Source organism: Symsagittifera roscoffensis, chromosome 4, assembly GCF_963678635.1.
Source record: "Symsagittifera roscoffensis chromosome 4, txSymRosc1.1, whole genome shotgun sequence".
Lineage (NCBI taxonomy): Eukaryota > Metazoa > Xenacoelomorpha > Acoela > Convolutidae > Symsagittifera > Symsagittifera roscoffensis.
The window spans coordinates 50897400-50918706 of record NC_087065.1 but is presented as its reverse complement, the minus strand read 5'-3'; the positions used below and the strand labels follow the sequence as shown (position 1 = coordinate 50918706).

At 37.9% G+C, this 21307-nt stretch overlaps 1 long non-coding RNA gene across 1 annotated transcript; it reads left to right on the top strand.

Moving 5' to 3' along the window:
• The first annotated feature begins 8357 nt into the window (after positions 1 to 8357).
• Positions 8358 to 20864, top strand: LOC134844368 (uncharacterized). Its single transcript, XR_010162680.1, has 2 exons — positions 8358 to 10875; positions 11926 to 20864. It is a non-coding gene; the product is annotated as an uncharacterized LOC134844368 (long non-coding RNA).
• The last annotated feature ends 443 nt before the right edge of the window (positions 20865 to 21307 follow it).

The window sequence follows — 21307 nt, the reverse complement described above, 5'->3', positions numbered from 1 at the left end:
CTGAAACTGAAAAGAGAGAGGTCTTACGAGCTGACCTAGAACGGAATGTGAGCTTGTGTCTTCAAAACAGCTTTTGCAGGAACCGGGAGCAAAAGATGAATGTGAACTTGCTACCTTGTTGCAAACCGCGGCTGTTAGAACAGGAGAGTTGGGGGACGGCCCGCAACTCCATGGACATGTTGGAAAAAGTTCTAGAAGACAGTTAAACTGAAGATCAGGATGGAGAAGCGATGGAATGAGGAAGATATAACAAAGAGGGGAGTGAAGCCGTAAACAAGAAAGAGAGAGAAGGAGAAAAACTTGATTGTCTTTGTGTGCTAAAACTTAAACTAATCAACCAAGTTTGATTATTAAAACTGTTAAATTTTTTGTTTTGATTTAGTTTGGTCAGGCCAAACTTTGAAAATTGTTGCGATTGTTGAAATTGTTGAAAGAAAATTTTAGTTGTGCTACTTATGTATGTATAAAGAACATAGGTGAGTATATTAACCTATTTGAACACGACTGATGTTTTTAACCTGTGTAGGACATGTGTTCACTGTGTGGCGACCTGGTAAGTTTGGGTAAGCTCGCTCGAAGGGGGTGAGTAACTCAATAACTTTCCTAGCCACAGAGTTTCTTAGTTTTAATATCAAAGAGGACCGCATAAATAACTGATTATACTTGGTGAGTGACAATAAGTTAATTTTAACGGGTGCGTGGCCGTGCCATGTCCCAACTTTTTAATCAGCAAGAGCGAAAAGAAATTTATGGCGTTATGACGTAAGTAGTCAGAAAAGAAATTTTATCTAGGACACTCTTCATGGTGCAAATTTTGTGAAAATGTTGAAGGGCAGTGAGATGTAGTACGATGCCATTTGTGACCCGTAGTGAGTTGAGGTGGAGTAGATAAATTTCATTTTCTAATGAGATTTGTAAGGTTGATTATAGAGAACTGGAACACTACTTGACGATAACCCGGTGTTATGCGATCAATAGGGACATTGATGGGGACTATCCGGGGAGTATGTGCCATTCTGCCAGACTGGCACAGAGCAACCTTCCGGCGAGACACGAGAAAGCGATTAAAGGCCTTAACGACGAAAAAGTGCTACGAAGGAGGGTAAAAATATTCTAGAAAATTCTCTTCTCAAAATTTCGATTGTCGAACGAATATTTCTCAGAAATACAAAAAACGGCCATTTTGACTGAAAAAGGTGAAAAAGTCAGAACAACCGCAAATATAGTGGAAAACAGTCGCACGTTAACGCAGAAAAACAAAGCCTCTTATCGTGACGATCACGCACGATAAGACCCTTAGCAGAAAAAAATAGTAGGAAAGGAGGCTTCAGTGGGGAAGTGGTGGAAAGCAGTACCCTCCCGTGCCACGAATTGGGAGTGATAACGACGTTATCTCGAGGAAAACACGGAAGCGGAGGCTGGGTTCCCCAGAGACTGATATATGGTGAAAGACTATAGTAAACTAACTTCTTAGCTACTCTGATGCCATAAAGCTTTGAATTAACACCGGTATTATTTGATATTTTAGAATATGAGTAGCTAGGAAGAGGAAAGGGTCAATCCATCTCCAATGGATTCAATAGAGAACTGTCACCAAAAACATAACAAAATAGGATATTCGAGCCGTGTTTTTAATAGCAATCACGTAGTCTGAGGATCCGAGACTCAGCTATGTGGTTGTGTTCGCATGTAAACGAAAGCTGATCAAAAGTCGTTTGACTGATGGCTTAAGAATATTAACTTTTTACTTAGCCCTAAACAGACCAAACAACAAACTGGCAAGGTCGAGACGGTGAAAAACGAGTAGAACTAAGGTAACTGACGCCTGCCAGTCGTTAATAGGTACTTTTTCTACGCTCCGTCACCGTGTATTATTTGGGCGAATGTTACATTGCTTTCGCTAGGTTACCCGATGTCTTGGCCCTATCTGCTTTTGCCTGGCTTATCTCAGATCTCAAGAGTCTCAATTGAAAGCTGTGCACCGCTTGATCCGAAAAAACACAGTTATCAGGCGCGCGAAACCTTAAAAAATCTGGTATAATGTCGTTATCGAGACATTTTTTTAATATGTTAATAAATAGCAGCCTTATTTTTCGGAGTGACCTCGTGGTCTTGTGATACTAAGACCCAGCCATGAGCTCACTATATTTGCATGTAACTAAGTTAATTTGCCCGATCTGGCCGATAGCCTTAAATAGTAACGACTTTGTCGACCCGATGTTAAGGGACCACACATAGAACTGGCCTTGGTAGAGACAGTTAAAAGCATGTGAAGCTGTGTTTAGCGCTAGCCAGTCGTTTCATATCCTAGCTTTTCCGTGGGTATGTACTTTCGGGCGAATGTTACATTTAAGGAATTTTATCTATCTATTTCGTGAAGATCCTTCTATGGCATCCTTGGGAAAAACATCATGGAAGCAAACAGCATTTTATTTATTATTATTATTATTATTATTATTATTATGGATTCAGCTATTAGAGCTTGGGTGTTTCCACCCTTAAGTTTCAGCGTCATGCAAGTTTCCATGTCGAAATATCGTTGTATCTATAGTTTGTCATGAAGTAATTCCAGAAGTGCTTCAGTAGTCGTGGTTTGAGTCCCTGATGGTTGCAGTAGTCGATTGAATTTGATGTTAAAATTCTAACCATTATTTTATTATTTTGTAAATAATTATAGAACCAGAAAAATTTGTTTGACTTACACTCGCTTAATAATATTAATTGTCATTTTGCAATTAAAGTTCATTTTTTCTGATTATGATGGATTCAAATTCAACTGTTTTTCGGCAATAAAGTTCGAGCAAGGAGCTTTGTAACTGATTCAACGCGTAATTTGAAGATAGGAATTCCGACCATAAAACTAAGACTATGTATTGATCATTTTTAATAAGTCGGTCAATTTCCACATTGCTTATCAAATTTTTGACCAAAATTTATAATATCTGATTTTGATGCATTCAAACTCAACTGATTTTCGGCAAAAAATAAGTGAGTTGGAGCAAGGAACTTTTTAACTGATTCAACCCGTCATTTGAAGATAGGGATGATGCAAATAAGTGATGCAAATAAAATTGGTTGTGAACGAGAAAATTCAATTGGTTGTAAATTGGTTGCTATAGCTTTGAATCTTTCTTATAGAGTTATTTGATTTAAGATAATTATGATTGATGGAATCGAATGTGGTTGAGGTATACAAATAAGGCTTTAAAATGGTTGTTTTCAAATAGAGGCGTCTCCTCACACCTTTATGGACTAAAGAGTTTCAGCATGATTAATTTAGCTTCTTTTGAAAATGGGATTAATAAACGGTAACTTAAAGTTTAAACTTGTATAAGCTGTATCGAGAGATCCAAATTTCCTTCGTCTCTATCATCAATATCCATCTCTCTCTCGCTCTCTCTCTCTCTCTCTCTAAATATATGAATTGTCTTTAATTTTACTAGCCCTGTAATTGAATTTTGAACTTAAAAAAAATCAATTGTGTGTGAGTTTTCTTAATGTATCTTTGCCGTATTTTTTTTGATAGCTCTAAGCTTTATCAGACCAAAAAATATATGATCTCTGAATTCCCCACCATAGAAGAAAAGGACGATGTGCATAGAATAATGATGGAAGTGGTACCGTTGCTGGGAGCCTCAGGGTATCGGACCCGAAGGAACATACTAATGACCAATGGGGAGTACCCTTGCCACTGCCTGGCGCAGACGTTGTGGTACCCCAAACGCGGGAATCTGGTATTAGTGTGGGACGTGGAGGAATTGTATTCCACGGGGTTGCCCGATCAAAGTCAACAAGTGTCAATTGTGGTGGTTGGTGCCATGCTGGCGGTGAGATGGTTAGAAGCCAACGCGGGCGCAAGTGAGCAGGAGACGGCCGTGCCGACACCTGAGCAACTAAGTAACGTAAAGATGAACCGCAACCTAGATGTTTTCAGAACCACCTGCAAGATTCTGAGAATACCCAAAGCCATTGAAAGAATATGGTCAAGGCAAAGATTGATGCCTTGGTTCCGTGCAGTGATGACATCATGGATGTATGAACGCGCGAAGCGTCATATGTCTAGGAACACGGAAGCCTATCAATCTTTCCAGCTAGATATAGGACCGGGAGCCTATAAAAAAGCATTCTTAACGCACAGAAACGCTGTTACCACGGCGGTGAAGCGAGTAGCTGGATCACCCTGTGTGACTGAAACTGAAAAGAGAGAGGTCTTACGAGCTGACCTAGAACGGAATGTGAGCTTGTGTCTTCAAAACAGCTTTTGCAGGAACCGGGAGCAAAAGATGAATGTGAACTTGCTACCTTGTTGCAAACCGCGGCTGTTAGAACAGGAGAGTTGGGGGACGGCCCGCAACTCCATGGACATGTTGGAAAAAGTTCTAGAAGACAGTTAAACTGAAGATCAGGATGGAGAAGCGATGGAATGAGGAAGATATAACAAAGAGGGGAGTGAAGCCGTAAACAAGAAAGAGAGAGAAGGAGAAAAACTTGATTGTCTTTGTGTGCTAAAACTTAAACTAATCAACCAAGTTTGATTATTAAAACTGTTAAATTTTTTGTTTTGATTTAGTTTGGTCAGGCCAAACTTTGAAAATTGTTGCGATTGTTGAAATTGTTGAAAGAAAATTTTAGTTGTGCTACTTATGTATGTATAAAGAACATAGGTGAGTATATTAACCTATTTGAACACGACTGATGTTTTTAACCTGTGTAGGACATGTGTTCACTGTGTGGCGACCTGGTAAGTTTGGGTAAGCTCGCTCGAAGGGGGTGAGTAACTCAATAACTTTCCTAGCCACAGAGTTTCTTAGTTTTAATATCAAAGAGGACCGCATAAATAACTGATTATACTTGGTGAGTGACAATAAGTTAATTTTAACGGGTGCGTGGCCGTGCCATGTCCCAACTTTTTAATCAGCAAGAGCGAAAAGAAATTTATGGCGTTATGACGTAAGTAGTCAGAAAAGAAATTTTATCTAGGACACTCTTCATGGTGCAAATTTTGTGAAAATGTTGAAGGGCAGTGAGATGTAGTACGATGCCATTTGTGACCCGTAGTGAGTTGAGGTGGAGTAGATAAATTTCATTTTCTAATGAGATTTGTAAGGTTGATTATAGAGAACTGGAACACTACTTGACGATAACCCGGTGTTATGCGATCAATAGGGACATTGATGGGGACTATCCGGGGAGTATGTGCCATTCTGCCAGACTGGCACAGAGCAACCTTCCGGCGAGACACGAGAAAGCGATTAAAGGCCTTAACGACGAAAAAGTGCTACGAAGGAGGGTAAAAATATTCTAGAAAATTCTCTTCTCAAAATTTCGATTGTCGAACGAATATTTCTCAGAAATACAAAAAACGGCCATTTTGACTGAAAAAGGTGAAAAAGTCAGAACAACCGCAAATATAGTGGAAAACAGTCGCACGTTAACGCAGAAAAACAAAGCCTCTTATCGTGACGATCACGCACGATAAGACCCTTAGCAGAAAAAAATAGTAGGAAAGGAGGCTTCAGTGGGGAAGTGGTGGAAAGCAGTACCCTCCCGTGCCACGAATTGGGAGTGATAACGACGTTATCTCGAGGAAAACACGGAAGCGGAGGCTGGGTTCCCCAGAGACTGATATATGGTGAAAGACTATAGTAAACTAACTTCTTAGCTACTCTGATGCCATAAAGCTTTGAATTAACACCGGTATTATTTGATATTTTAGAATATGAGTAGCTAGGAAGAGGAAAGGGTCAATCCATCTCCAATGGATTCAATAGAGAACTGTCACCAAAAACATAACAAAATAGGATATTCGAGCCGTGTTTTTAATAGCAATCACGTAGTCTGAGGATCCGAGACTCAGCTATGTGGTTGTGTTCGCATGTAAACGAAAGCTGATCAAAAGTCGTTTGACTGATGGCTTAAGAATATTAACTTTTTACTTAGCCCTAAACAGACCAAACAACAAACTGGCAAGGTCGAGACGGTGAAAAACGAGTAGAACTAAGGTAACTGACGCCTGCCAGTCGTTAATAGGTACTTTTTCTACGCTCCGTCACCGTGTATTATTTGGGCGAATGTTACATTGCTTTCGCTAGGTTACCCGATGTCTTGGCCCTATCTGCTTTTGCCTGGCTTATCTCAGATCTCAAGAGTCTCAATTGAAAGCTGTGCACCGCTTGATCCGAAAAAACACAGTTATCAGGCGCGCGAAACCTTAAAAAATCTGGTATAATGTCGTTATCGAGACATTTTTTTAATATGTTAATAAATAGCAGCCTTATTTTTCGGAGTGACCTCGTGGTCTTGTGATACTAAGACCCAGCCATGAGCTCACTATATTTGCATGTAACTAAGTTAATTTGCCCGATCTGGCCGATAGCCTTAAATAGTAACGACTTTGTCGACCCGATGTTAAGGGACCACACATAGAACTGGCCTTGGTAGAGACAGTTAAAAGCATGTGAAGCTGTGTTTAGTCGCTAGCCAGTCGTTTCATATCCTAGCTTTTCCGTGGGTATGTACTTTCGGGCGAATGTTACATTTAAGGAATTTTATCTATCTATTTCGTGAAGATCCTTCTATGGCATCCTTGGGAAAAACATTATGGAAGCAAACAGCATTTTATTTATTATTATTATTATTATTATTATTATTATTATTATTATGGATTCAGCTATTAGAGCTTGGGTGTTTCCACCCTTAAGTTTCAGCGTCATGCAAGTTTCCATGTCGAAATATCGTTGTATCTATAGTTTGTCATGAAGTAATTCCAGAAGTGCTTCAGTAGTCGTGGTTTGAGTCCCTGATGGTTGCAGTAGTCGATTGAATTTGATGTTAAAATTCTAACCATTATTTTATTATTTTGTAAATAATTATAGAACCAGAAAAATTTGTTTGACTTACACTCGCTTAATAATATTAATTGTCATTTTGCAATTAAAGTTCATTTTTTCTGATTATGATGGATTCAAATTCAACTGTTTTTCGGCAATAAAGTTCGAGCAAGGAGCTTTGTAACTGATTCAACGCGTAATTTGAAGATAGGAATTCCGACCATAAAACTAAGACTTTGTATTGATCATTTTTAATAAGTCGGTCAATTTCCACATTGCTTATCAAATTTTTGACCAAAATTTATAATATCTGATTTTGATGCATTCAAACTCAACTGATTTTCGGCAAAAAATAAGTGAGTTGGAGCAAGGAACTTTTTAACTGATTCAACCCGTTATTTGAAGATAGGGATGATGCAAATAAGTGATGCAAATAAAATTGGTTGTGAACGAGAAAATTCAATTGGTTGTAAATTGGTTGCTATAGCTTTGAATCTTTCTTATAGAGTTATTTGATTTAAGATAATTATGATTGATGGAATCGAATGTGGTTGAGGTATACAAATAAGGCTTTAAAATGGTTGTTTTCAAATAGAGGCGTCTCCTCACACCTTTATGGACTAAAGAGTTTCAGCATGATTAATTTAGCTTCTTTTGAAAATGGGATTAATAAACGGTATCTTAAAGTTTAAACTTGTATAAGCTGTATCGAGAGATCCAAATTTCCTTCGTCTCTATCATCAATATCCATCTCTCTCTCGCTCTCTCTCTCTCTCTCTCTAAATATATGAATTGTCTTTAATGTTACTAGCCCTGTAATTGAATTTTGAACTTAAAAAAAATCAATTGTGTGTGAGTTTTCTTAATGTATCTTTGCCGTATTTTTTTTGATAGCTCTAAGCTTTATCAGACCAAAAAATATATGATGACGAAAATATGAGTAATGTTGAAATGCATTAAATCATGCCATTTCACAGAAAAATATGAGGCGGGTGGCGTTTAACCATTTTTTGATTTTTCTTTAAAATCTTAGTTCAGGTAGTTAGTTATCATTAAAACTAGCCTTCTTCTGAATGAAAGGGAAAAACAGTTTCAGAAGGCTATAGTATTATCCATGAAGCTGTAATACATAATAAAGTGGTAGTTAAGGTTCTTTAATTGTTTAATTTGTCTGGTAAAGTTAGGAAATTCGTCTGAATCTACAAATTGTTTTGAATTATTACATAAACCTCGTTGTTGTGAAATATAGTAGGAAGGAGACCATGAGCCATGTTTGAATACTAGAGCCGGCTTAGTGGCTGTGAAGTGAAGACAGTACCTGGATGATTTGCGCCTACACAAATTTATATTCAGGAGCGTAGCGGAAACATTGTTTATATACTGTGCTAGAGCGGCGGCTTAGCGTTGTCAGCTGAAGATTTCTATATGCAATGCCGTTGTACAAGCCACTGCTTGTGTATGTCTAAGAGTAGACATACTGTTTTTATTTTATTAATGAGTCATCGTTACTTGCTGAGCTGATGATGATCGCATTTGTTATCAACATTTGCTTTACAAATTTCATCCGCGTGTGCTATTTCAGAGCAGTTTGTTTTGCGGCATTTTATTGCTCCCACGGATCAGTTGCTTCCTGTTACCCTGGATGAAGAAACACGGAATTTGCCGAGTGAATCATTTTGCAGTTTACTGGGCTAAGCTTTCATTCGATCATTCCAGTAAGTCTATTTATTGCTCAGTCATAGTTTTGAGTTTGTTCTACTTAGCCAATTCGATACTTCGAACAGCGAAGCTGCATCCATAGTGAAGTCAGAGCGGACCTCTACAGGCTAAGTTTTCTTATCTTTGTCTTGCTTGAAAGTTTTTCTCTTTATAAAATTGATCTTTCAACTCTTTTGATCTGCATCTGCTCAGCTGTGTGTGTCCGGAATCACGTTTGTTTGAAGAACTATGAGCGTCGTCGTTTTCTACGTCTATAACCAAGGTTACCCATTTTACTGCGAATCGACTATAGCACAAACAAGGTCATAAAAACACGATTTAAAACGTCAATTTTTGTTTGTATTCAGTTGACTGCATGCAAGGAAAAAACCAGTTTACATAGTTGTTGTTATTTATCAATGTAGTCGCCAATACAAATCAAGTTTTTTACCACAAAATTTAGCATTGTTACTCTTTCGATAAGTAGACATTGCTATCAACCCGGAGCATCACAAACTAATTTCAAGTTATTCGGAATAGCCTGCTGATACAGCTAGCCACTGATGCAGTTTTGCATTATCCCAGATAACTTAACCAGCTTCATGTTACCGTGGCTGTTATTGAATTTCTCCTGTATGACGGATTGGAATCATTTTGTTTGCTAACATTGACTGCTCGTGGTCAATTGTGATGAAATGACAATGAACCAGTTCACTGCCATTACTCCCTGTGATTATCATCTCTTACTACCCTCTTAGACTAGAACAGCTGTGCTGCTGTCATCTCTCTCTCTCTCGTGCCAAGTAGTTAGTTAGTTCACTATGTGAAACTGTGCTGTGCAGCTTGTCTCTTCTATCCCGTTAGTTTTACTAATTCCACCCTGCAAGGTAAATTCTATAAATAATCATCATTCATTGATTGACCTGTGGTGCAGTTGCTTTGCATTCATTATTCAGCTTTATCACTGAATGTATTTATTGTAATAACCTGAAAGTGCTGCTCAGTAATCACCATTTAGCTGCAAATTTTTCCTCCTTAGAATATCTGTTGAAAAGCGTGCTAAATAAGTCAAACCTAACAAACTCAACAGTTATCTTATCCAAGGAAAAAAATAAGTCGACACCGAAGAAATTTTGTAAAAAATGGCCTTAGTTTTAGTTACGCACTCCTATCCTCACTAAATGGTTAAGTGTATCGAAAATCTTGCTGTCTAAAACATGCCAAATTTGGCAGCTGAAGGGTGTCTTCAGTCCATTTACACAACCCGCCGTTTTTCATAAATGCATGCTGGTTTAAATACATCAACTCGTCTTAGAAATTTCATGCGTTCTATAATTAGTGTCAACTCCACTGTGTACGCAGCTCAGGCTTATTCGTTTTATCCCATTTGCGTGAAATAAACGAGAGTCAAAGCACCTGTCCTTCGAATAATTCATGAAATTTAAGATCTCAACCATGACGTGTATTTTGTCCAATATAAAAAAGATTAACTTTTCCTTTCTGAATGAATTGGATAATCGTAAATTGCCTACAAGATTTATGCTCGGCTTTTCACATGATTAGATTTTTTTAAATGTAGGGTTTGCTTGAATTCCTACCCATCTAGTATTTGCTAGAGTTCCTTTCTGGCTGGTTTTATTTTCGTAGACTGCCCTTGATTTTTCCTGAATATTAACAATGAGAACAATATTAACAATGAGAAATACATTTTTTCTTTCTTTGAGTTGAAACAATTATAACGCGAAGGAGCCTCAAGCAGATGACCTCAGAGTTCTGTGATTTTGGCCTATCAATGATCATTTTTCAATAGTAGTTTTAGATGTGATCACATGACTTCACATTCCTGTAGCCGGTATCCTTGTTTGCAAATTCGAGACAATTTATGGAAAATACTTGCCCCCCCCCCCCCCGCCGTGCACTAAATTTCACTTGTTCATCCGAGTTTGTTCAGCTTTGCTTCTTGTGGTCTGCGATTGAAGTGACGCGAAGTGAAGTGAAGTTAGTTGTTGGTTGTTGCGTTATTTCCAAGTAGTGTTAGAGTATGTTTGTGTGTGAATGTGAATGTTGGAATGGAAGTATAATGGCGTCTCTCTTTCTCTCTTTTCCATTCGCGTGTTTCCCATTCTAGTTAATCGCTTCTTAGTCACATGCTCTCTCTCTCTCTCTCTTTCTCCAGTCTGTTGGTGCCATACCATTTCATTATTCATATCTTATCTGTCTATCTATATACAAATAGTTCTATTTCCCTCAACCTCCCCTACATTCCACATTCTAATATACATACAGTGCGGTTGTAGAGCACATACAGCCTGCAAATTGCTCTTTCTTTCTTAATCATAAATATCTAGTAGTTTTTTGGACGGATTGGCCAAATTTTCCCACGTTTGACCATTGATAAGCAGCAAAAAATCAAAAAAAAAAACTTTTTTTTTCTGTTTCTAATAGCTGAATTTACGCTTTCTTTTACTTGTTATTGTTAGGCCTTAAGATAATTGTTAACCCTTTAGACTTACAAAATGCGATGACTGTGCAATTAATTGGATCCAAAATGACGTTATGAACTAATTCTGAATTTGGAAATGAGCAATTCTTCAGAGGTCAATCTCTTTTCAAAACAAGTCAACATACATGCCTGACAAGGACATGCTCAATGCACCATTTGTTACATTGCATCACAGTCGTCATTGTCACATCACATTTGTATTTGTTGGTGGGTGAAGCAAAGCAAAGCGTGAGCAGTGAGTGATGTTTCTGTATGCTTGGTAGTGAGTGGCACAGGATTGTTATGTCTATCGGTATCAGTATGTTCGCACTTCTGACTTGTAAGGGATGCGACCTCGCTTGCCAAACCGCCTCCTGCTATACGGCACACAACTTCAACACAATCACACAGCCATCAGATTGGAAAGCAGTAACACCACCCCAGGTCAACCCCCCTCCTCCTACTCTCCTGGGCTTCGTGGGATGGGATGGGAGGGGTGGGGGTTGTCTGTGGGGTCGGCATTCAGTTGCTGTCGATCGCCCCCGCTTTCATCCAAATTTCACATCTGCTTCTTATACATCTGCACTTACTATCAAATGCCTTCCATCATATCCGATGTTATCACTTTTATCTCTCCAAAGTTACTTGAATGTCTTCTTATGTCTCCTAAATCAATCCTTAATCTTTTCTATTTCTTTTATCCGTTTTTGTTTTGCTTATATACGTCTGATTTAACTAAATATATATTTATGTGGTAGCCTTTTCTTAACCTATTTTTCTTTCTCTTTTGTTTCTCTATACTGTCCATTATTTCTTTACTGTCTTTTGAAAGTAGTTTTATAAATGTTTGTTAATTTTCAACTAAATCTGTTGCTTATCGTGCAAGTGGGTTTATTTTGCCAATCCGTCCCGAAGTTTCCTCTACTTAGTGTTGTTGTCCTCTTTTGAACTAATAAAGCGTTATTTCTTTCTCGCCACAGTTGATTCGAAAAAGGAAACCAAGTTTCCCTGAAGGAAAGAAGACTGAATAAGCTCTCGAGGACGAAATCAGACACGTTATTTGACATGTCGTATTGGCTGAAGCTATCTTCATTTTTTTCAGCTTTTGCTTCAACTCTTTTTTTGTTGATTTTTGAATCTGTTGCTACATTCATGTGGAGGACACGTTTACTGTTTTTCTCCCATTTCAAAATGTATTCTCAGCTCAATTCTATAGTAATTCACGAGTAGTTGCTGCTGTGTCCCTGTGTGTGTTTGTGTGTGTGAAATAGAGAGAGAGAAAGAGTCTGTGTTATCTCTATCGGGATCATTTTCCTTGTTCAATAGTGGTCACTTTTTCAACTTTCTTTTTTTCTTCCTTTCCTTTCATGACGACAGCGTGTTTGCTGCTCGTGCTGCATGTATTGTATTGTATACTTTTCCATTCTATTACATGGACTGAATCAAACTTACAGTAGAAATAGCTGCGTATGTCAGTCAATCCTGCTTCACATTGAAACTGAACTTTTTGCTCATTGCCACTTGTTTGTCCACCAATAAGCGAGATGGCATGTTTTCTGAAGATCCATCCAGTCACGATTCTAGGTTGTGTTTTTCTCTTACAACCAAACCACACACAATGACTTAACTGTTCTGTTTTCATCTTTCTTCCTAACTGCACTCGTAGAGTGAGGCACTAATCTCCTCTCCTCGTGACAGATAAATACCAAATGAGCGATCAATTTTTAAACCAATCATTGTCCTTTAAACAGTCCAAAATTGACCGATCCCATTTTCCCACATAGTTTTTCCACATTTTCCTAGGCTGAACAATAATCGCTAAACAATAGTCTTTTTGAAGCATTCTGGCACGAGAGAGGCATTCCCCGCGATACTACAAGAGGCTTTTGACCCAAATGACATGCTTTAATGGCACTCTTGTACTTTTTTATCGAATCAAAACTGTTCATTTTAGTAGAATACGGGTGAATTTTTTTAAGTTAAGCTACTGAGTTACTCGCTAGAGTTTTAATCTTTACAGCCCCCCCCCCCCCCCGCGTCTTTACTCCAAATGTATTAAGGGAACATGGCCATGTCATCAAAGCACAATGACATTACGAAGGTACTACGAAACATGAGTTGTATGGGCGGGTAAGTAGTATTAGTAGTGGGAGGGGAACGTAATTCTTTGTCTGCTGTCTCTGGCTCATTTTGATCGTAAGAATTAATCAGACTGATATTATGGACACCCACGTGATCTGATGTGATGTGATCTACTGGGGGGACCCATGGGCGGGTTGAACAGATAACCCGCCCCTTGTCCCCACTCATCTATCGCCAATGAGCATGCAGTATCTATCTTTCGCTTCGCTTCTTACTTTCTGTCCCTCTCTTCATAACTCCATCTCTATAAATGCCCAAATATCTGAGGGCCATTTTAGCTAGTTGCATTCATTTTGTTTCGGAGATGCGAAAAGTTGTTACTGTGAGGCGAACAGAGATTTGATGTCCAAGGTAGAAAGCAGTGAACTAGGAAGAGGTATTTTGTAAGGGTTCTAATTGCAAACACTTATCAAATTTGCTGAAAAGCTACTATACCATGCTGTTTCTTAGAGGTTATTTTTAATTAGTAGTTGTGGGTATCTGCTCGGTATTATTGTTTTGTTATGATAGATTAAAACCATTTCTTTTCTGTTTCCAAGTTTTCCAACCTTGTAAAATGTGGCAGCTTGAAGCGCCCATGTTCCAGTTGGTAACTTGCCTTTCATTTACTTCATCCTCTTTTCCTTTTTTGTTCTCCTATTTTCTTCTTAATTATACCTAAAATGATGCCAATGATGTGGCCGAGGCAAAAAATGATTAGAAATCGAAATCTGTTTCTTGCCTCCACAACCGCCATCTGCACAGAAAAAAAAACCAAAAACACTATAAAACGAAGAGCTACATTGCCTGTCTTCACAAAAAGCTAAAAACAAGTAGATACAAATTAGCTTTACTCTTTGACAAAAATTATATTTTTGCTTACCAGAAGAAAAGCTATTTTCATATTTTTTAGCAGCAAAAGCTATTTTCGCTACATTAAACGTTTCATGTGTTTTGCTAAAAAAAATAAGCGGAAAGGATGCAGTTTGAAAAAAAATCTTAACAAATACGACATGCTTTTGTTCTAGATGTAACAACGGTTGCACAGTCTCTGTTATTGAGTGTAAATTGATGTTGAACATCAGTGTCTGATGTGTTTGCGAATTGAAATATCATGTAAAGAAATCAATGCTAACAAATAACCGGACAGCAAATAACCCCGCCTCCTGAAAACAGGTGACTCAAGCACAACCCTGAAAGGTGAAAGCCAAACAATTATTCCACCAGTTGTGGTAAAACACGCTAAATATTTTTTCGCTCCACAGAGAAACAAGAGAAAAGTGAATATTGGGGAGAAAAAGGAGCAAAAACAGATGTAATCTTACTTGCCTCAATTGAAGAACTGCTTTTTAAAATGTTGTAAAAACAGAAGCTGGACGGTGGGTTGGGTTTTGCAGCAGGGTTGGGTTTGAATCTATGCACCTGAGGAGACATCTGGCTCGAAATACCAAACTAACCATCCCCCTCACAGTTATTTTAACCCCTCTTGTTCACTCAGCAGCTAACCTGTTTGCTCTTTGCAATTTAGATCCAATTTAGTCCACCTACATTTGATGAAAATGTCCTCGTATCCTTTAACTAATTTTCAATATCAGTCGAACTTGCGCAACGTGAAAATGAATAAAACTATGATGATTTTTTGAATGATTGATTTATATGTTTTTTGTTGAGATAGACTCGTGGTTAATTTTTGACATGACCTGGTGGTGGCATTGGAAACGAAAAAGAAACAGCTGCTGCTGCAGGAAAGAAAATAGAATAAATATTTATGAGCCAGGTGGTCATTGCTATTCTTTTCTTTTCACCACTTCAAGTTAATCATCGAACCGTATCCAACCTCTATCTACGCTCTATTTTTACTGTGAAACATTAAAAGGACATTTTCACAATTGAATGAAAAGGAGCAGGTTTGTTATTTAGACAATAAAGTAGAGAGAAGCATTTAGAGTTAGATAGTCTTCTCGTTTTCTATTTCTACACATACGACCAAATCATACTTGAGCTATGATTGTATGTTGAGCTCAGCTGCAATTTAGACTACACAGGGCCGCCCAAAAGCCTCTCCTAAAGTGAGAGGAGAGAAGGAGAAAGACTCCTACTCCTGCTACTATCTCAACTCAATCAATACTACCTTAACAATAACAACAGACTGCTATCATCTTATCATGTTAGATGTAGAAAAGAACAACTATACTAGTTCTGCTTGCTAATCTGCTTCAAAAGCCACCTTTTAAAGATAAAGGATGAAACAAAACTTAATTAGCTTCAAAACATTGCTGGATGTTTTGCCTGGTTGATGTTGATTCGATTAACTGCCAATCATTCTGATCATAACCCGACTGTTTTCATCGTTGAGCCATTAGAGTGTATTGTGTCTTATTCGTTCGAGTAGTTTATTTATTCCCGCTATCACGCTTTCGGTTACTAGTGATACATCTCGGGTGGATACAGAACAGAACCCGCAGTTTAATCTAATCTAAGCTAGACCCCACTTCATTTCATTTCCGCCGCTCCTCTTTTCACATCCCAAAACACCACTAAACACATACTAACTTTTTCGGGTGAACCGACATTTTTTGACTTTATAATGGTTTATAAATTTATGATTAACAATATTGACCCGATAAAAAAATGAAGCAGAAAGGAATAAAAAACAGGTGTTTTCTTAGTGTTTCATGAATTTTTTGTCCATGTCATCATTCGAATCACCTTGTGTGATTTGTTGTTGTTGATGTTTTGTACTCATTGTTTGGTTATTTGTTAGTACACTTCTACTTCCTATTAATGCGTTACTACCTGTCAATCGACGGATCATTGTTGACTGTTTGTTGTTTGTTTGGCTGTGGAAAACAAGGATTCTCTGAAATGAAAGAGAAGATTAGAAAAAAGAAGAAGAAATTGATTTTTATCTTTGTGACTGGCACTATTTTTGAAATATTGTCTTCGTGTGTTGTGTTGTCGCCTTAGAATTAAAGAATTCAGTTCAACTTACCACGCTACTATTGTATAGCACGCCGCCCTTCAATTCGTTAAGAATTTATCCCTCGCTAATCAATGCAGTTGAAGTAACAAGGGAGTTGAATTGTATTAACTTGAATGGCACTGGTTGAAACAATCGCCTAAAACAAAGGATCACTGTCGAAAGATATCTGTGCCAACAATTTTTTTTACCCTAACTTACCAGACCCTTTATCACCAGGTACACCATAAAGTCCCAAGTATTTAATATTTCTTCAGAAGTTGACTTATTATTCAGTCAATTAGTCACATTGGTAGTGAAATAAATATTGGCTGTAAGTTTTGCGAAGGAAACAGTTTGTTGTGTGGCAAGTACAAGAATGTGGTGACTGGGTTGAAGCATTCATGGATGTGATGAGTATTCTGGGATGGCCCTCTTCCTCTTCTGTGTCCCTCAGCTGCAAGTGAAAGTAATCAGGTGAGGTCACTCTGCATTGCATACATCATACTCATCAGTAAATGTGATCGTTAGTCGTGTACGTGCTGTAATACGCGTAACCGAACAGGTGTGCAGTTGTGTATTGGTGTCGTGTCTAAAGAAGCCTGGCTCGCTTCATTAACCAACTGCAACTTGGTATGGCTAGTTTAACTTGCTTGTAAGTGAGCGAATACAATGTGTCTTCTCTCTCTCCTCCTCCTCAGTCTCTGATTGATCATTAGATGTACAACACAACACTACTGTGAACATTCTATTCAATTCAGTCAGCCAAATTCGCAGTAACCAGACTACTGCGACATGTAGTATCTTCATAACCTCCTCATTCTCTCTCTATCTATCTTTTTTGTCTCCTTGTCCCCAGATACAGTAGGGATTCTTTCTCTCCCTGTCTTAATAATCCCAACTCCTACTTGGCTTCAACAGATGTCTGTCTCTTCTCAGCCTACGTGTGATGTGTTTAGTTTCTAACTGTTCAGCGCCAATCATCAATTGTCATAATTCCCGCCTGTTTTTGTTGGTGATCATATGTGCAATAGTGGGCTCAATTGGAAAAGTTCCCAACCACTCTTTAGACATCTCACAAAAACCGGTCAGCAAGCCAATTGAAATGTTCATATCAAAGCACAAAAGCCGTCATTTGAATACCAGATTGGATTGCTTTTGTGTTAATTTTGTGTTTGTTATTATTCAAAATGTTTACTCAATTTACCTCACCGGCTTCAGTTTTGTAGTTATGTGATTAGGATGGCAAGTGCAGTGGTAGTAGTCGTCACCATTCTGTATTTCATTGTTACCCTCTTCTTTCTCTTTTCGGCCAAGGAGTCTGTGGCTCTGGTGTAATACTTCAGCTCAATTGGTTGTTTGCCATTATATATGTTCAGAGTGCATCAGTCATGAAAATGAATCTGCTCCGGTGTGAATAAACGAAACGATCACAATCAGTCAAACAAACCGAACAGCAAAAGTGATCGGTAGGCTCATTGTACGTTTCCACGCCAATAAACGGAGTTGCAATTAGTCAGTCGCTAAATATCATTTCTGTTTTGCGTGTAGACTGGGGTTGCGTTGTCTTGTCCTAACTGTTCATCAAACATAATTAAAAACTGTCTTTTTAACCAGCTTTTCCGAGAAGAAAAAACACGATATTTTTACCAGTGAATATTTCCGGCAGAGTTTCGATGCAGCTTTCAGTAGAAAAAGGAGCCGAAAGTAAGTTGTGAATTCATGTAGTCAGTTTTGGCGAAGCCTTACCGCGTCAGTTGAATGTTTTAGGTAGTTTATCTATCCACATATGTTTTTAATCTTCTCAAAAAATGGCGCACAACTATCAGTTTTCGATGAATGCAATCCAGTAAAAAAAGAAAAGACATTGATTTAGTTAGTTACTGAGCTTCACCAAACTGTAAGGACAATCTTTGTGGACATGTTGCAAATGCAGCTCCGCTCAGCTGTGGTGAAGGTTGTTCTGACTCTAACTTGTGGTTGACTGGCTGTGATGTGACGTTGTAGCTTTGCCAACATTGATACCACTTTTCATCTTTTTGCAAGCATATTAAACAGAGCAGCTTGAGGTATCTGAACTTTTCTATTCATTCTTTTCCCATAGCCATCAACTGGGCCCAGTTTCTTCCATGCTGTTCGTATCATTATAGTGTTTTTGACAAATTAACAAAACAAGCTCTCGATAAACCCAGAAAAGTTGATAACTTACATTGATTTAAAATTGAAACTAACTGTAAGGTCCGAGCAGATTGTCACTTTTGTTTAAAAAATAACAATAGTTTGAGCTCGAAAACCTTTGTTTGTTTGAAACTTTAGTTTTCCGTTGGAGTTTTGTAATCTGTGTCTTAGTCAATAGTTGATTTGTTTTCCCATTTTGGAGAATGTCTGAAAACTAAACTTTTTCATAAACTGCACAATTGCCATGCGTTGCCGTAAAATCAAATTCTCAGAGCCCAATTTGAAAGAAGCATATGAAATGAAAGCAAACGAATATCTTCAACTACCCCCCCCCCCCCCCCTTCCCTCATATGGTACCTAGTACAGAATCACAGAATCCCCACCCCTATAAAGAACTATATCAATGCCCCTCTTAAAGAATCTGTGGATTTTGTACCTAGTAACTATTTACCCCTTTTTTCGTGCAATTGTAGGGATTAATCAAAGAGGTAAGTCAGTAAAAGCTCTAATTTGTATAAGTTTTATGAACAAAAAACAGTTTTTTGGCTCTTCAGTTAGAATTTCTGTTTGTTCTCTGATAATTATGAGTAAGTATGCGCGGTTCTGTCGTACCAATCACGCTATATCATTAGAGCTACATGTGTAAATTTCATCTTGTTTCCATATGCTAGTAAATTGGGCTTGGCTGGTATAGTGTGTTTCTGAATGGAGCAGAAACAACATGTTCATAAGGATAATTCTCTATTTCTGCCAGAAAAAATTGAATAATTCGCTAACTCTGCCAGAAAAAAAACACAGAATAATTCGCTGTTTCAGAAAAAAAAACCGAACATGTTCATTACAATAATTCTGCAATTCTGCCAGACAAAAAAAATATGCTAATTCAGAAAAAACGTGTTCAATAAGATATTTCACTAATTCTGACAATTGTTTATAATGTTATGATGCAACTGCTCAATGTGTTCATGTGCATGTTTCGTTTATAGGTTTTGGTGACTTCTAAACGACTCAAAATTTGATAGTTGAAAATCACATGTCAACCGACAAAAAAAACATAACTACTCTTTTGAAATGAATCACGAGAAAGGATCAATTTGGCCTAACCAACGTTTGCTTGGCTGCTTTCTCACTAAATGTTTTAAGGATAGTTGTAGTCAATAATAGGGGATGGACATTCTATTAAGCTCACTCCCGGATATCATGGTGTGAAAAAAAGATATGTCAGTGTTTTTCCTCATGGCGACATTCCGGAGCTCGCTTCTCCTTTGTCGCTCCTGTACATGCTTAGAATTAGCTGTGGCATAAAACAATTATAAGCGTTTTTTAAACAACAAACAGTGAAACGGTTATTGCCCCTATCTTTCCTTTTATCCGCAAGAATATGTTTTCATCACACTTATCTCTCATATAGCAGCACGCTTTTCAACACGACTGTATTTGGTTGTTTCTCTCTGCTCTTCTTGTCAAGTGTCATTTTGTTTCGTGTCATTTTGTCCCGTGTCATGAAGTGGTGAAGAGCCTTCCTTCGCTTCTTGGCCGAGTAAAACTGAAACTGATTAAACAACTGCTATGTAGTTTCTCGCCTCCTTTTTCATTGTTTTTCTCTCTGCTATCTGTCTTTATATGTGCAGCGACTGAACTTAACTGGATCTACCTAACACAACCAATCAATATTTATTATCTTTTACACTGTTTTCCGAAAAAGAACCCATTTTGCTCTAAACTGTAAACAAGTATCTGTCTATGAGCAGCGGCAGACATCCTATTTCGACTCGGACTGATAGGTAGATTCCGCACTCAATATCAACTCATTCGCACAAGCTCCTAAAAGATCCATTGCAGCTCACTTTATCAACAGACCTAGAAATCATGTTTGTCAGCCTATTTCTGATCTGACCTCCTACCCCCCCCCCCCCAATGCAATGAATTCATATACTATAATTTGATGAAATTATACGTATCAGAACACGAATGGAGCTGTAAATGTTATTTTGCTAATGTACTAATGTATGTAGTGTGAGAATTTATTTTGATTGTTGTAAAAAAGAGAATACGTCCAGCCATTGACACCAACAAAGAGTTCTACTTAATCTGTAACTCTGCCATATCATCATTTAGTGGATCGAATGAGACGAACACTCTTCAAATTCGGAACTGCCAAATACCTTCTACTACCGACGATACCCACAAACGTCCACAACCCTGCTTATGAGGTCCTAAAATCGGATTAGATGGCGGCTGATTTTTTCTCTAGCAAGTTGTCAAATCCAGCAACAACATCGCTCTTAGAAATTCGACGATCTATTTGAAGCTGACACTGAGTTAACTCGAAACTAAAACTTTGAATCTAGTTTATCTTGGTAAAATGTATGTTTTTGTACTTAAGCTTTCAACAAGTTTTGTAAATTTGGAAATTTTGAACGAGCTGTGCTTTATATTTATTATCTTTAATTGATCTTGTGTCAATGAGATACATTCATACCTGTTATTAGATTAGTGTTTCTTTTTATGGAGATGATACATGATTTCATTTTTAGTCAATGTATGCCTGAACTCGATGCTAAAGTTGTTAGTTTAATTTATTTCTTCTATTCTGTTTCTTTTTTTGAGCCAGGTAGTGAAAACTAAGAAAAATTGGAATATAAGCCACTAATCGAGCGAAACTTTCTGTTCCAAGCGCTTCACAAAGTGAGAAGGAGCTATGGCGGCGCATGGTTTTTTGCAGCCGAGTGTTAGGAGCTCGAGGAAAGATCGTAGGGAGAGCTTTCAGCCATGATTCAGTTTTCATATTTAATAATAATTTCTCGTGTAAAGAAAATTTGGTCTTCTTCTTCGAGTTCTTCGAGTTATACACCAATTTGTTGACACTGAGCTGGACGACAATTAATTTGATAACGAAGCTGGATGAAGAAGAATTTATCCGATGAATTTTTCAGCCACAAAGAAGTAACGAACGTTTTCAAGAAACTCTTCACTGTTGTTTTCGTTATTGTTTAGTTTATTGTATATATGAAATATTCTGTTTTGCGAAATAACAAT